The sequence below is a fragment of the Oncorhynchus mykiss genome, chromosome 17 (genome assembly GCF_057628025.1).
Source record: "Oncorhynchus mykiss isolate SJ-2025 chromosome 17, ASM5762802v1, whole genome shotgun sequence".
Classification (NCBI taxonomy): Eukaryota; Metazoa; Chordata; class Actinopteri; order Salmoniformes; family Salmonidae; genus Oncorhynchus; species Oncorhynchus mykiss.
In genome coordinates this window covers 32,493,086-32,511,235 of record NC_143038.1, presented here as the reverse complement: position 1 = coordinate 32,511,235, position 18,150 = coordinate 32,493,086, and the positions used below count along the sequence as shown (strand labels likewise).

The 18,150-nt window shown below is 43.0% G+C and overlaps 1 long non-coding RNA gene across 1 annotated transcript; it reads left to right on the top strand.

Annotated features, from left to right (window-relative positions):
• The first annotated feature begins 14,149 nt into the window (after positions 1 to 14,149).
• On the top strand, positions 14,150 to 17,578 carry LOC149975908 (uncharacterized). The gene is made up of 4 exons (XR_016487654.1): positions 14,150 to 15,398; positions 15,662 to 16,450; positions 16,563 to 16,634; positions 16,845 to 17,578. It is a non-coding gene; the product is annotated as an uncharacterized LOC149975908 (long non-coding RNA).
• The last annotated feature ends 572 nt before the right edge of the window (positions 17,579 to 18,150 follow it).

The window sequence follows — 18,150 nt, the reverse complement described above, 5'->3', positions numbered from 1 at the left end:
CTGTTTCAGTTTTCTTCATTCTCTTTGTTGTTTTGCGATTCAGTGTTCAGTTCTAAATAAAAGCATGAACACTCAATCATAGGACCTAAATGAAGAGATGAGTCTTCGATAAAGACTTAAAGGTTGAGACCAAGTCTGCGTCTCTCTTATGGGTAAGCAGACCATTCCTGCCTCCAGCTGTTTGCTTAGAAATTCTAGGGACAATTAGAAGGCCTGCGTCTTGTGGCGGTAGCGTACGTGTAGGTATCTACGGCAGGACCAGATCGGAAAGATAGGTAGGAGCAAGCCCATGTAATGCTTTGTAGGTTAGCAGTAAAACCTTGAAATCAGCCTTTGCCTTAACAGAAAGCCAGTGTGGAGAGGCTAGCACTGGAGTAATATGATTAAAGAAATATGGTTCTAGTCAAGATTCCAGCAGCCGTATTTAGCACTAACTGAAGTGTATTTAGTGCTTTATCCAGGTAGCCGGAAAGTAGAGCATTGCAGTATTCTAATCTAGAAGTGACAAGAGCATGAATACATTTTTCTGCATCAATTGTGGACAGAAAAGTTCTGATTTTTGCAATGTTAAGTAAATGGAAAAACCTGTCCATGAAACAGTCTTTATATGCTCGTCAAAAGAGAGATCAGAGTCCAGAGTCACGCCGAGGTCCTTCACAGTTGTATTTGAGACGACTGTACAACTATCAAGATTAATTGTCAGATTCAACAAAATATCTCTTTGTTTCTTGGGACCTAGAACAAGCATCTCTGTTTTGTCCGAGTTTAAAAGTAGAAAGTTTGCAGCCATCCACTTCCTTATGTCTGAAACACAAACTGCCCTCGCTGGAAGCCTTGGGGCTTTACCATGTTTCATTGAAATGTACAGCTGTGTGTCATCCGCATAGCAGTGAAAGTTAACATTATGTTTTCGAATGACATTCCCAAGAGGTAAAAATATATAGTGAAAACAATAGTGGTCCTAAAACGGAACCTTGAGGAACACCGACATTTATAGTTGATTTGTCAGAGGACAAACCATTCACAGAGACAAACTGATATCTTTCCGACAGATAAGATCTAAACCAGGCCAGAACTTGTTCGGTTCGTGTAGACCAATTTGGGTTTCCAATCTCTCCAAAAGAATGTGGTGATCGATAGTATCAAAAGCAGCATTAAGGTCTAGGAGCACGAGGACAGATGCAGAGCCTCGGTCTGACGCCATTAAAAGGTCATTTACCACCTTCACAAGTGCAGTCTCAGTGCTATGATGGGGTCTAAAACGAGACTGAAGCATTTCGTATACATTGTTTGTCTTCAGGGAGGCAGTGAGTTGCTGCGCAGCAGCTTTTTAAAAAAAAATTGAGAGAAATGGGAGATTCGATATTGGCCGATAGTTTTTAAAATATTTTCTGGGTCAAGGTTTGGCTTTTTCAAGAGAGGCTTTATTATTGCCACTTTTAGTGAGTTTGGTACACATCCGGTGGATAGAGAGCCGTTTATTATGTTCAACATAGGAGGGCCAAGCACAGGAAGCAGCTCTTTCAGTAGTTTAGTTGGAATAGGGTCCAGTATGCAGCTTGAAGGTTTAGAGGCCATGATTATTTTCATCATTGTGTCAAGAGATATAGTACTAAACACTTGTGTCTCCCTTGATCCTAGGTCCTGGCAGAGTTGTGCAGACTCAGGACAACTGAGCATTGGAGGAATATGCAGATTTAAAGAGGAGTCTGTAATTTGCTTTCTAATGACCATGATCTTTTCCTCAAAGAAGTTCATGAATTTATTACTGCTGAAGTGAAAGCCATCCACTCTTGGGGAATCCTGCTTTTTAGTTAGCTTTGCGACACTATCAAAAATATTGTTCTTATTTTCCTCAATTAAGTTGGATAAATTGGATGATCGAGCAGCAGTGAAGGCTCTTCGATACTGCACGGTACTGTCTTTCCAAGCTAGTCGGAAGACTTCCAGTTTGTGTGGCGCCATTTCTGTACCAATTTTCTGGAAGCTTGCTTCAGAGCTTGAGTATTTTCTGTATACCAGGGAGCTAGTTTCTTATGACAAATGTTTTTAGTTTTTAGGGGTGCAACTGCATCTAGGGTATTGCGCAAGGTTAAATTGAGTTCCTCAGTTAGGTGGTTAACTGAGTTTTGTCCTCTGACGTCCTTGGGTAGGCAGAAGGAGTCTGGAAGGGAATCAAGGAATCTTTGGGTTGTCTGAGAATTTATAGCACGACTTTTGATGCTCCTTGGTTGGGGTCTGAGCAGATTATTTATTGCGATTGCAAACGTAATAAAATGGTGGTCCGATAGTCTACGATTATGAGGAAAAACATTAAGATCTACAACATTTATTCCATGGGACAAAACTAGGTCCAGAGTATGACTGTGGCAGTGAGAAGGTCCGGAGATATGTTGGACAAAACCCACTGAGTCGATGATGGCTCCTAAAGCCTTTTGGAGTGGGTCTGTGGACTTTTCCATGTGAATATTAAAGTCACCAAAAATGTGAATATTATTTGGCATGACTACAAGGTTTGATAGGAATTCAGGGAACTCAGTGAGAAACGCTGTATATGGCCCAGGAGGCCTGTAAACAGTAGCTATAAAAAGTGATTGAGTAGGCTGCATAGATTTCATGACTAGAAACTCAAAAGACGAAAATTGCGTTTTTTTTGTAAATTTAAATTTGCTATTGTAAATGTTAGCAACACCTCTGCCTTTGCGGGATGCGTGGGTGATATGGTCACTAGTGTAAACAGGAGGTGAGGGCTCATTTAACACAGTAAATTCATCAGGCTTAAGCCATGTTTCAGTCAGGCCAATCACATCAAGATTATGATCAGTGATTAGTTCATTGACTATAACTGCCTTGAAGTGAGGGATCTAACATTAAGTAGCCCTATTTTGAGATGTGAGGTATCACGATCTCTTTCATTAATGGCAGGAATGGAGGAGGTCTTTTTTCTAGTGATATTGCTAAGGCGAATACCTCCATGTTTAGTTTTGCTCAACCTAGGTCGAGGCACAGACATTATGCAGTCTACTGGAATCTCACACAAGACAAGCACATCGGACGAGCCGGGGTCTGTGATTGACAGGCGGGAGAGGCAAACCTTTGTTTCTCTCTTCCACTTTTTCATTTTTCATCCCCTCCCTTTTGCTTACTAAAGTTAGTGTAATTCATGTGGACATATTTAGGGCTGCTGGCTGATTCAATGTCTGTGACTGTTTCAATTAGCTCTCTGCTGGCCTCTGGTGGTTGACGATGAGCTCCCCTGAATAGTGTGTTCTTCACTGAACATTCTCAGCAGGTTCTCTTGGGTAGTAATTATCTTCAGTAATCAGTGATAATGATAGGATACACACACAAACAATCACACATCGTCCTGGTTTCTGTTAATGCATCTCTCCATCATCTCGTTGTTTTTTACATTTTTTATTCAACCTTTATTTAACTCTACAAGTCAGTTAAGAACCCATTCTTATTTACAATGACTGCCTACCAAAAGGCAAAAAGGCCTCCTGTGGGGACGGCGGCTGGGATTAAAAATAAAAATATAGGACACACATCACGACAAGAGAGACACCACAACACTACATAAAGAGAGACCGTAAGCCAACAACATTGCATGGCAGCAACACATGAAAACACACCATGGTAGCAACACAACATGACAAAGACACGGTAGCAACACAAAACATGGTACAAACATTATTGGGCACAGACAACAGCACAAAGGCAAGAAGGTAGAGACGATAATACATCATGCGAAGCAGCCACAACTGTCAGTAAGTGTCCATGATTGAGTCTTTGAACGAAGAGATTGAGATAAAGAGGTCTGCTCTCCCAGTGTCTGAGCAAATAACAAGCAAACAGACGGGAAAGAAAGACACTGTTAGAGATGGTACCTCAGAGACATATAAAGAGAAAGGGTGTAGGTATTAGCCTGGTCCCAGATCTTTTTATGCTGTCACACGACAATGAAATTAGGAGTTGGCATGACAGCACAAACAGATCTGGGACCAGGCTAACGGAATCTAAAGACAAATCATCACCTGGATCGTGAGCCCTGCTGTTGAACCTTCGAGCGTGAATGACAAAAATAATTGTCTTAGTCATTCAGTCATAACCCGTAAATCCATAGACTTAAAATGAATTATCTTTCCATTTCTATGAGTAAATCAGTCAGTAAATCAATAAAGTGACATCATTACTGCCAGGCAGTGAGATGCTTGGAACCATCACTACAGACAGGGCGAGTCAGAACACAACACATCGTCAACATCATCCCCCAGTGGGGTTGTCAGCACAGAGCATGGATGGAGGGGGGCTGATGGGTAACAAACATGAGCCTGATTGTGTCCCTTGGGTTTCAGGAACTGGCTATGATGACTTAAACATCGCCATGTTAAGGCATTTCAGAAACACTTACTGTATGCCCATAACCTGGGTCATACCTGGGTCAAACCTCTGGGCCAGAAGACTTAACTCTGATAGAGCAATTTGGACAATATATTATTATTCTACTACAGAGTTTAGAAAGCCTTGTCCAAGCCAGAATGGTCCATAGACCACAACATATACAATAACAAATGCCTTTGTTCACATGTTTAGCAAGAGAGTTGGGGTCATGTTTAAAAGGAGCATGTGTGTAGAAGGAGAGCCTGAAAAAAATAGAAAGAGAGACAAACTATGGAGAGAGACAGAATTGTAACTGACAAGTAACCTGTAAGTCTATGTAGTTTTTTTTTTTAATTGTTTACGTGTTCGCTATGCGGGGGAAATGATAAAACAAGCGGAACTACGTAGCTAATAACTGTCGTAACGGGGACAGTATTGTAGCAACACACTTTTGGAGGGAAGGCAATCCCACGCTGTGTTAGCTAAATTGTCATGTCATCGGGTGTAGTTCATAAAGGTTGAAGCGTGTATGTTAGGATGGTGACGTTATAATAATTAAGGATGAAGTGTGAATTCATGCCAGGAATAATAAGTGTGAAGTTTGATTTCCTCCCTTCTGTAATAAGCAGCCAATGAGGTATTTTTCCTTTATTCATGTGTTTAATCTGATACTGTTGAAGCGCCACTGTTTATGTATGTAAGCACTTCAGAGTTATACCACGCTAAGAAGTCACTCGTAAGATAAGGAGGTTGGTTGTAAGAGTGTGCTCAACTGCATTTTTCATTTACTTTATAGTTCTCACGGAAGGTGATAATTCTGACTAAATCTACAGAATAAAGCCGCCAGTTAAAATCAAGGAACGGTTGTGCTTGTGGTTACTGGAGGGAGCTACAAGAATATAATCTGTAATAGGCAGTTAGGTGTCTGTCTGTCTGGACATACGTACAGTACCAGTCAAACGTTTGGACACAACTACTCATTCAACGGTTTTTCTTTATTTTGACTGTTTTCTACATTGTAGAATAATAATGAAGAATCAAAACTTTGAAATAACACATATGGAATCATGTAGTAACCAAACACGTGTTAAACAACTCAAAATGTATTTTATATTTGACAATCTTCAAAATCTCCACCATTTGCCTTGATGACAGCTTCGCACACTCTTGGCATTCTCTCAACCAGCTTCATGAGGTAGACACCTGGAATGAATTTCAATTAACAGGTATGCCCTGTTAAAAGTTAGTTTGTGGAATTTCTTTCCTTCTTAATGAGTTTGAGCCAATCAGTTGTATTGTGATAAGGTAGGGGTGGTATACAGAAGATAGCCCTATTTGGTAAAAGACCAAGTCCATATGTCAAGAACAGCTCAAAAAAGCAAAAAGAAACGACAGTATCATTACTTTTAGACATCCGGAACAGTCAATCTGGAACATTTCAAGAACTTTTAAAGTTTCTTCAAGTGCAGTCGCAAAAACCACCAAGCGCTATGATGAAACTGGCTCTCATGAGGACCTCAACAGGAAAGGAAGACCCAGAGTTATCTCTGCTGCAGAGGATAAGTTAGAGCCTGTAGCCCAAATAAATGCTTCACAGAGTTCAAGTAACAGGCACATCTCAACATCAACTGGTCAGAGGACACTGCGGGAATCATTCCTTCATGGTTGAATTGCTGAAAAGAAACCACTATTAAAGGACACCAATAATAAGAAGATACTTTTTTGGGCCAAGAAACATGAGCAATGGACATTAGACCGGTGTAAATATGTCCTTTGGTCTGATGAGTCAATATTTGAGAATTTTGGTTCCAACACCGTGTTTTGTGAGACGCCGTGTAGGTGAACGGATGACCTCCGCATTTGTGGTTCCCACCGTGAAGCATAGAGGAGGAGATGTGATGGTGTGGGGGTGCTTTGCTGGTGACACAGTCTGTGATTTATTTAGAATTCAATGTACACTTAACAAGCATGACTAACACAGCATTCTGCAGTGATACACTATTCCATCTGGTTTGGTCTTAGTGGGACTATCATTTTCAACAGGACAATGACCCAACCCACCTCCATGCTTTGTAAGGGCTATTTGACCAAGAAGGAAAGTGATGGATTGCTGCATCAGATGACCTGCCCTCCACAATCACCCAACCTCAACCCAATTGAGATGGTTTGGGGTGAGTTGGACCGCAGAGTGAAGGATAAGCAGCCAACAAGTGCTCAGCATATGTGGGAACTCCTTCAAGACTGTTGGAAAAGCATTCCAGGTGAAGCTGGTTGAGAGAATGCCAAGAGTGTTCAAAGCTGTCATCAAGGCAAAGAGGGGCTACTGTGAAGAACACTTTTTTGGTATGTTATTTCATTGTTTTGATGTCTTCGCTAGTATTCTACAATGTAGAAAATAGTGCAAATAAAGAAAAACCCTTGAGAAGGTGTGCCCAAACATTTGACTGGCACTATATGTACAGCTTCCAGAGCAGCAGTCTCAGGCTGCCCATCAGCAGAGCTCCGGTGAAGGCAAGGAGAGCTATGAACAAGGTCTGATGCCTCCACTTTAGCACCCTGAGAGTCAAAACCTCAGCCTGAGCATCAACTGTTCCAGGCGACTGTGTGATCATGCTCTCCGTAGCCGACGTGAGTAAGACCTTTAAACAGGTCAACATACACAAGTCTACGGGGCCAGACGGATTACCAGGATTACCAGGACGTGTGCTCCGGGCATGTGCTGACCAACCTGATTAATATAATGACTAAGTTGGATGACAAATCAGCAGAACTCATTGAAGTCACTGACCTATGATGAGAGATTGATGAGAGACCTATGATATGAGAATGATGAGAGAACTCAGGTGATGGAGATGGAAATATTGATTTCTAAGCAAGCGGCGGAAATCTCATCACTGAATCTCTCGCTCCCTACTCAAGACCTCTATCTCTAAACCATGACAAATAAGTATGAGACCGAACGGAGCAAGTTTGACACTCACATGTCTAAAATCTGTACTCTAAGCACTCAAGTGGACTCTGCTATGCACCAGTATACCACCCTTAGGTACCATCTGGTGGAATTCCAAAACGGTCACGCGCTACAACGTGACTACCCAAGCCCGGTACTCAAAGGAGTGACGATGATAGAAGGTTTCAGACATTGCCTCCCTCATGTGTCCCTCAGACTTCTCCTCTTGGCCATTCGGCACTGAATAATATGCGCCTCTTCGCCAACAAAGCCAAAGCTTTGCTTCTCCTCTTGGCCTTTCGGACACAATTTCCACACAGGATGAAGCAAACCCTCTCCACCCGCTTGGCAGGGAACGCCTTGACAAACTCGTAAAAAATGTCCCAACCCCTTTGAACACGTTCTAAGTCAGCCAAACGATACTGAGACGTTCCTAGCTGATATAGAGGACGCATTGGATGGCTTTTGAAGTTTGACCAGGAGCACTCACTCCAATTAGAGGGTGCATTATCAGGTATTGGAGCGTTGAGACACAACAACTGTTTCTACCACGAAACCACAACTCAACCACCACAGTTGAAATAACTGTAAAGTACGTCGCCATCGAAACGACTACAGCTACAATTGACCTGTTCGCTACGTTCAGTGGAGGATTGGCCGTCAAGAGCACCGGGACACTCCGAGGGGTCACTCAGACTACCACGCCTCTCACATTTAGACTCATGCTGAAACTACACTTCCAGGACGTATTGCTTGTTCATCGTGTGTATGTCAACAGCCTCAAATCTGAACCCCTGCTACTCGGAGCAGACTTGATTGATCGGTTACTCCCACTGATGGATTGGAAAACCAACCATGTATGGTCACAGGTCACACTGCCTTCTCCACTGACCACACTGTCTTCCCCCAATGCTAGCTGCAACACAGTCATCCATTTATTTGTATTTATTTCACCTTTATTTAACCAGGTAAGCCTATTGAGAACAAGTTCTAATTTACAACTGCGACCTGGCCAAGATAAAGCAAAGCAGTGCGACACAAACAACAACAAAGAGTTGCACATGGAATAAACAAACATACAGTCAATAACACAATAGAAAAGTCTATATACTGTGGCAGACCAGGGGGTTTGGTCAAGACGTTTACACAGATCAGACACTGACAGAGTAGGATAAACTCAGTTTCAGGGGTATTTATTTGAATAATAAATCAAAACAAAAAGAAAAGAAAAGGATAGGTCTCCCCTTTGAGACCCTCTCTGGGATACCGTCTTCTGGGCTCCGGATCTTGCTGTATCCTGTCGGGATCGCAACTGCACTCCTGTTACCTCTGTAACCATCCCCTTCCCTCACTCTCCTTGTGTGTTGCCCTTCTGGCAGCTTTAGGGGCCTTGATTACTCACCAACTCCCAATCAGCCCCAATTAGTTCTGGCCGGAGAACCAGTCGAGACCTGGCACATCCAGCAGATGGAGCCATCGCCTCGTGACGTATACACCGTCTGTCACCAGGCCTCGACGAGTCTACCCCTGGTGGCTGACCTGCTATATGCCACAATACAGTGTGTGCAAATTATGTAAGATTAGGGAGGTAAGGCAATAAATAGGGCCATAGTGGCGAAGTAAATACAATTTAACAACTAAACACTGGAGTGATAGATGTGCAGAAGATGAACGTGCAAAGTAGAGATACTGGTGTGCAAAGGAGAAAGAAAAAAAACTAACAATATGGGGATGAGGTAGTTGGATGGGCTATTTACAGATGGGCTATGTTCAGGTGCAATGATCTGTGAGCTGCTCTGACAGCTGGTGCTTAAAGTTAGTGAGGGAGATATCAGTCTCCAGCTTCAGTGATTTTTACAATTCATTCCAGTCATTGGCAGCAGAGAACTGGAAGAAAAGGCGACCAAAGCAGGAATTGGCTTGGGAGTGACCAGTGAAATATACAGTGGGGAGAACAATAAATTTGATACACTGCCTATTTTGCAGGTTTTCCTACTTACAAAGCATGTAGAGGTCTGTAATTTTTATTATAGGTACACTTCAACTGTGAGAATCTAAAACAAAAATCCAGAAAATCACATTGTATGATTTTTAAGTAATTAATTTGCATTTTATTGCATGACATAAGTATTTGATCACCTACCAACCAGTAAGAATTCCGGCTCTCACAGACCTGTTAGTTTTTCTTTAAGAAGCCCACCTGTTCTCCACTCATTACCTGTATTAACTGCACCTGTTTTAACTCGCTACCTGTATAAAATACACCTGTCCACACACTCAATCAAACAGACTCCAACCTCTCCACAATGGCCAAGACCAGATAGCTGTGTAAGGACATCAGGGATAAAATTGTAGACCTGCACAAGGCTGGGGGGGGATGGGATACAGGACAATAGGCAAGCAGCTTGGTGAGAAGGCAACAACTGTTGGCGCAATTATTAGAAAATGGAAGAAGTTCAAGATGAAGGTCAATCACCCTCGGTCTGGGGCTCCATGCAAGATCTCATCTCGTGGGGCATCAATGATCATGAGGAAGGTGAGGGATCAGCCCAGAACTACACGGCAGGACCTTGTCAATGACCCGAAGAGAGCTGGGACCACAGTCTCAAAGAAAAGCATTAGTAACACACTACGCCGTCATGGAATAAAATCCTGCAGCGCACGCAAGGTCCCCCTGCTCAAGCCCAGCGCATGTCCAGGCCCGTCTGAAGTTTGCCAATGACCATCTGGATGATCCAGAGGAGGAATGGGAGAAGGTCATGTGGTCTGATGAGACAAAAATAGAGCTTTTTGGTCTAAACTCCACTCGCCGTGTTTGGAGGAAGAAGAAGGATGAATACAACCTCAAGAACACCATCCCAACCGTGAAGCATGGAGGTGGAAACATAATTCTTTGGGGATGCTTTTCTGCAAAGGGGACCGGACGACTGCACCGTATTGAGGAGAGGATGGATAGGGCCATGTATCATGAGATCTTGGCCAACAATCTCCTTCCCTCAGTAAGAGCATTGAAGATGGGTCGTGGATGGGTCTTCCAGCATGACAACGACCCGAAACACACAGCCAGGGCAACTAAGGAGTGGCTCCGTTGGAAGCATCTCAAGGTCCTGGAGTGGCCTAGCCAGTCTCCAGACCTGAGCCCAATAGAAGATCTTTGGAGGGAGCTGAAAGTCCGTATTGCCCAGCAACAGTCCCGAAACCTGAAGGATCTGGAGTGGTCTGTATGGAGGAGTGGGCCAAAATCCCTGCTGCAGTGTGTGCAAACCTGGTCAAGAACCACAGGAAACGTATGATCTCTGTAATTGCAAACAAAGGTTTCTGTACCAAATATTAAGTTCTGCTTTTCTGATGTATCAAATAAATCTAATTGTTTTAGATTCCGTCTCTCACAGTTGAAGTGTACCTATGATAAAAATTACAGACCTCTACATGCTTTGTAAGTAGGAAAACCTGCAAAATCGGCAGTGTATCAAATACTTGTTCTCCCCACTGTACCTGCTGGAGAGCATGCTATGGGTGGGTGCTGATATGGTGACCAGTAAACTGAGATAAGGTGGGATTCTACCTAGCAAAGACTTATAGATGACCTGGAGCCAGTGGGCTTGGCGACGAATGTGAAGTGAGGGCCAGCCAACGAGAGCATACAGGTCTCAGTGGTGGGTAGTATATGGGGTTTTGGTTACAAAACGGACGGCACTTTGGTTACAAAACGGATGGCACTGCATCCAATTTGCTGAGTGTTGGAGGCTATTTTGTAAAGAACATTGACAAAGTCAAGGATCGGTAGGATTGTCCGTTTTACAAGGATATGTTTGGCAGCATGAGTGAAGGATGCTTTGTTGCAAAATAGGAAGACGATTCTAGATTTCATTTTGGATTGGAGATGTTTAATGTGAGTCTGGAAGGAGAGTTTACAGTCTAGCCAGACACCTAGGTATTTGTAGTTGTCCACAAGTCAGAACCATCCGGAGTAGTAATGCTGGACGGGCAGGCAGGTGGGGGCAGCGATCGGTTGAAGAGCATGCATTTAGTTTTACTTGCATTTAAGAGCAGTTGGAGGCCACGGAAGGAGAGTTGTATGGCATTGAAGCTTGTCTGGAGGTTAGTCCATAGAGACTGCCAGAGGTCCGGACAACAGACCCTCCGATTTGACATACTGAACTCTATCTGAGAAGTAGTTGGTGAACCAGGCGAGGCAGTCATTTGAGAATCCAAGGCTGTTCAGTCTGCCGATAAGAATGTGGTGATTGACAGAGTCGAAAGCCTTGGCCAGGTCAATGAATACGACTTCACAGTATTGTCTTTTATCAATGGTGGTTATGATATCGTTTAGGACCTGGAGCGTGGCTGAGGTGCACCCATGACCAGCTCGGAAACCAGATTGCATAGCGGAGAAGGTACAGTGGGATTCGAAATGGTCGGTGATCTGTTCGAAGACCTTAGAAAGGCAGGGTAGGATAGATATAGGTCTATACAGTTTGGGTCTAGAGTGTCTCCCGCTTTGAAGAGGGGGATGACCGTGGCAGCTTTCCAATATTTGGGGATCTCAGACGATACGAAAGAGAGGTTGAACAGGCTAGTAATAGGGGTTGCAACAATTGTGGTGGAAAATTTTAGAGAGGGTTGTCTAGCCCAGCTGATTTGTAGGGGTCCAGATTTTGCAGCTCTTTCAGAACATCAGCTATCTGGATTTGGGTGAAGGAGAAATGGGGAGGCTTGGGCAAGTTGCTGTGGGGGTGCAGGGCTGTTGACCGGGGTAGGGGTAGCCAGGTGGAAAGCATGGCCAGCCGTAGAAAAATGCTTCTTGAAATTCTCAATTATTGTGGATTTATCGGTGGTCGCAGTGTTTCCTAGCCTCAGTGCAGTGGGCAGCTGTGAGGAGGTGCTCTTATTCTCCACAGACTTTACAGTGTCCCAAAACTTTTTTGAGTTTGTGCTACAGGATGCAAATTTCTGTTTGAAAAAGCTAGCCTTTGCTTTCCTTAATGCCTGTGTATATCGGTTCCTAACTTCCCTGAAAAGTTGCATATCGCGGGGGATATTCGATTCTAATGCAGTGTGCAGTGTTTTTGTGCTGGTCAAGGGCAGTCAGGTCTGGAGTGAACCAAGGGCTATATCTATTCCTGGTTCTACATTTTTTGAATGGGGCATGCTTATTTAAGATGGTGAGGAAAGCACTTTTAAAGAATAACCAGGCATCCTCTACTGACGGAATGAGGTCAATATCCTTCCAGGATAACCTGGCCAGGTTGAATAGAAAGGCCTGCTCGCTGAAGGGTATAAGGGAGTGTTTGACGGTGATGGTCATTTCAGTGATCGCTGAGTTCCTTTTTGAAGACAACAGAGGTGTATTTGGAGGGCAGGTTAGTCAGGATGATATCTATGAGGGTGCCCGTGTTTACGGATTTGGTGTTGTACCTGGTAGGTTCATTGATCATTTGTGTGAGATTGAGGGCATCTATCTTAGATTGTCGGATGGCCGGGATTTAAGCATGTCCCAGTTTAGGTCACCTACCAGCACGAGCTCTGAAGATAGATGGGAGACAATCAATTCACATATAGTGTCCAGGGCACAGCTTGGGGCAAAAGGTGGTCTATAGTAATGTCACGCCCTGGCCAAAGAGAGGCTTTTTATTCTCTATTTTGGTTAGGCCAGGGTGTGACTACGGTGGGTGTCCAATGTTCTTTTTTCTATGTTTTTGTATTTCTTTGTTTTTGGCCGGGTATGGTTCTCAATCAGGGACAGCTGTCTGTTGTTGTCTCTGATTGAGAACCATACTTAGGCAGCCTGTTTTCCCACTATAGGTTGTGGGTAGTTGTTTTCTGTGTTTCACCATACAGAACTGTTTCGGTTTTAATTTATTCTCTTGTTCTTTTGTATTTAGTGTTCAGTTTATGAAAGGCAAAATGAACACGTACAACGCTGCGCTTTGGTCTACTCCTTCTTCTCCCGACAACAGCCGTTACAAGTAAGCTGCAACTGTGAAAGACTTGTTTCTGGAAAGGTGGATTTTTAAAAGTAGAAGCTCAAATTGTTTGGGCACAGACCTGGATAGCATGACAGAACTCTGAAGGCTATCTCTGCAGTAGATTGCAACTCCGCCCCCTTTGGCAGATGTTATAGTTAGGGATGGAAATGTCAGGATTTTTGATGGCCTTCCTAAGTCAGGATTCAGACATGGCTAGGACATCCGGGTTGGCAGAGTTTGCTAAAGCAGTGAATAAAACAAACTTAGGGAGGAGGCTTCTAATGTTAACATGCAGGAAACCAAGGCTTTTACGGTTACAGAAGTCAACAAATGAGAGCACCTGGGGAATGGGAGTGGAGCTAGGCGCTGCAGGGCCTGGATTAACCTTTACATGACCAGAGGAACAGAGTAGGTGTAGGATAAGGGTATGGCTAAAGGCTATAAGAACTCATCGTCTATTGCGTTCAGAACAAAGAGTAAAAGGAGCAGGTTTCTGGGTGCGGAACAATAGATTCAAGGCATAATGTACAGACAAAGGTTTGGTAGGATGTGAATACCATGGAGGTAAACCTAGGCATTGAGTGACAATGAGAGAGGTTTTGTCTCTGGAAACAATGAGGGGTATCTGTCGAAAGCACCCCTTTGGAAATAGACGTTTCTAAACTTCTTGATGCAGAATCCGATCCAAGGAGATATCAGCAAAAAAAACATTGATGTGCAGAGTGTACTCTGCTTCCAATGATACATCTTCCGCTTTGTGGGGGACTGTCACCCCTTACAATGACACTAATGGCATCAGTCCCTCAACTGACCCGATGACTCCCACTGGTGAAACACTTGCGATATCACAGACAGATATCCTCGTCTCAGTTCGCAGGTACTGAAGATGTTGCAACACGCGGATGCTGTGGTGACTGACAGGCCTCGACAGCCACTGAGCGGTTTGAAGCACAAACACCAGGAGATTTTGTTGAAAGGTTACAGTCATTCTCATAACAACATGGCCATTGACAACTCGTACATAAGGGTCCGACCTTTTCGTTTGTGCCTTGGATACCAACACCAACCACTGTTGGGGGGTCCATGATGAGCCTTATCGAGGCCGGTGGGGGAGGGGGGGCGAGACTACGTGCAACACTGTATGAGGCCGCTAGAGCAGAAAACAAATCTAGTTGTAAACTCCCCTATAAGAACAGTGGGATAACTGGGATAACCTTAGAACACATCTAAAATAATTACTGAGTTGTACCACACTGGTCATCCAGTGGATGCTGCACCTCCAAAACAAATGGCAAAAATAATAATTCCTTGCCATGTGTGGTTTCCACTACAATGCAACTAGTAACATGCTTTGTGGTTGGCATTTCAGAATAAATTGATAGGATAACTGGTCCCCTTGAGTACCAGTACCAATGCCAGCACAGTCAGTCCAACCACAATCAGTAAGAATGTTAGAGACCTCAAGGTGCATCTAAATTGCCGCGTGCCGAGTAGGCCACCCATTGTGACTCGTTTGTGGGCGTGCTAGCGGCATATGGCAGCACAGAGCAGCTTTTCGGTTGTGCGTCAAGAATTCATCATAGCAAGTTTGTATGAAGGTCTGGTTATTAAATGGGTAGATAGTTCAATAGTAATGTGCTCTAAACGCTCTGGTGACAAACCAACTTTGCTGCCCTGTTTCCAGTTGTCCACATGGCTGGGAGAACCTATTCAAGTTAATAAATATATTTCGAAAATGTAAAAAACCAATGTATTATTAGCTAACTAGCTAAGGTGCAGGCTAACTCAAATGAGCTGCTAAATGAGCTAGCTAGATAGCTATCTAGCCAACTTCAGATACTGTATAGATAGCTAGCAAAGTGAATTAAATATCACCAGCTACCTAACTTCATTTTAGCTAGCTATCTTGATGTATTTATCACTGTAAAATAACTAACTACAAATGCATTTGTAGGTAGCTAGCTAATTTGACTATAATGAAGTCCGTTTCTTGTGAGGTTTTCTGTCCTCAGATAAAGAGAGCTATGAAAGCCTGTCTACATATGAAGAGGTCCCAATTAAGTGGTTCTCAGTCCTGGTTCTGGGGACTCAAAGAGGTGCACATTTTGTTTTTGCGTTAGCACTGCACAGCTGATTCAAATAATCAACTCATCATCAAGCTTCAAGTGGTATTTATGTATTCATTTGTGGTGCTATCCTTGATATGATCCTGTTAATGTCACATGCACATATGTGTGCCCATGCATCTATCAATCCAATGTTATCATGATTTGTTATCAGGGATATCATACTTTAGTAATCCACAATGACCTGGTGTTGTAAAAGTCTAATAATCTCATTGTCTTCCATATTCCTACAGATACCTTGTAATTGGAGATTCCTTCAAAACGATTGCCTACAGTTAATGTGTAGGGCACTGCAAGGTTGGGTGACCAGGGCCCCGCCTGAGACTGCCTCCTGGAGGAATTCAGGTGTATGAAAGCTACCTGTGTCCTGCATAACTTCATGAGAATGGACACAAGGACCAGGAGGGGATCTGCAGCTCGCCGTCCTGTGCCAGAGGAGTCTGCTGCTCTGCAGGATGTTAAAAGGATGGGGTCCAACAACGCAGCAAGAGAGGCAATCTGTGTGCAGGAGATCTTCACCTCCTACTTCTTCGAAGAGGGCGCTGTTCCCTGGCAACACCACAGACTACACTATGCACACCCAAAGGCTCTTTTAAGAGCCATTCACAATGCAATAAGAGTATTATTCCATTTACTTAGCTATGTTAACTGCAGTTATTCAACTCCCAGTTTCTCTCCCTTTGATCAGGTGAGGGTGCTGTTTAGGTAAGGGTGTGATGTCTGTACAAAAACAAAACAGGCTATTTTAAATCACCCATATTGAAAAAATGTAGTACAATTGGACACCCTTTAACCCACACCTACACAGTCATGTATCTGATTGATTGATGGATTGTTGTGCAGTAAGCAGGCTCAGGTGTGGCTTCTTCCACCTTCAAAGAATAGGCAAGAGGGCCAACCATGGAGAATAGTAAGACACTTCATTATTTCCATAACTACGCAATATTGTTTGTCCTTGTGTGTCCGTTCATGTTTTTCAGCATAAAGTGCTCTGCTGCCACTTAGTGTGGTGTGGATACCAGGTGAGGCCACACACACAGATTCCTGTTGAACACTGTCTCTTTAACTATCTTATTTTCTCAATAAGTCTCTCTCCACTTCATCCCTCTCTCCTCTTCTCCCTAAATCCTCTAGGTTATATCAGCTGTGTTGGTGAACCACTCCCGCATCTGAACTGGCAACATAGAGGGTACAGCATGTTCAGAGGTGAGAGGTCACTTGGTCAGTTCAACAGAAAGTATTATTAAAGACATGCTTTACATTGAAATACAGATAGAGATGCAGTAATCCCAGAGTTAATGATCCAAGGTCAGTTTTGCATTTCACCTGATTAGTATGATGACTAACAATGTTAGAATAAATTTAAAAAACAAGGCTTAACATGCTATCTCTCTCTCTCCATCTGTCTCTCTGCAGGTATGTTTTGATGTGAGAGAGGATGCCAACCCCCAGACCCATCATCGCCACCTCACCCACTTTTAAGATAACCTTCGGGTCGACTAGAGACACTTATGTAATTGTGATGAACTGAGAGAATATTTGGGTAGCACTGTGATTCATTAATCATATCGTCACTCTCTGACCTTAGTGATCCTTTTTATGTCTCTATTTTGGTTTGGTCAGGGCGTGAGTTGGGGTGGGCATTCTATGTTTTGTGTCCTATGTTTTCTATTTCTTTGTTTTTGGCCGGGTAGGGTTCTCAATCAGGGACAGCTGTCTATCGTTGTCTCTGATTGGGAACCATACTTAGGTACCCTTTTCCCCACCTGTGGGTGTGGGAAGTTGTCTTTGTTTGTAGCATTATAGCCCTTAGGCTTCACGGTTGTTTTTTTGTATGGTTATTGTTTTCGTCCGCGTCATCCGAAAATAAAGGAATATGTACGCTCCCCACGCTGAGCTTTGGTCCTCCTCATTCAACGATCGTGACACATATGCTACCTTCTCTGCTCCTATGTCCTTAGCACTTTCCCTTCCTGTCTTTTACACCTCTCGCCACCTCCTCTTTCTTCCTCTGTTTTTATAATGCACAGCAGATGTGCATTGAAGTACAGATTGAACTTGTATTTATAATACTACTATTATAATATTTATAATGCATGTATTTATAACACTTGGATAATAAACTTCTTTCAATAAAGCTTTTCATGTTCTCTCGTGGTTGAAATGAAGTCTCTCATTTACACCTATCCTGTGTTTATCAGATCAATGCAGATAAAGAGCATTAGATATTGAGATGAACCAGTTTTACATGATGCATAGGAAGTGTAGTATACAGTTTTTTTAAATTCTATTTCTGAATATATGAATTACAAATCAGCCTTTAACTAGTTAAATCCTGTTTGTAGTCTATTAGTTACAATGAGTAACCACGGATGTCACACTGAAGTGTATAATTGTAATAGATACTTGCAGACAGAGCATCATTCAAAGACTGGATTTTATACTCCTGGTATTGCATATGACTGAAAAATTATCTCGAAGAGATTCATACCTGTACTGCACCTGTATTTGCCAAGATAGAGTACATGATCAGGGAATACATTAAATTGGCAGGCTACAATGTGGGGATCTCATGCATGGTAATAACTACATGCATATTCAACTTGCATCCTTGGCACAAAGTTAGATTATATTCTACTCAATCCATTGGCTTCATTAATGTAATTCAGACTGTTTTGAAGTTGAGGTTCATAGCTAGGTTCTGAACTAATATGTATACCAA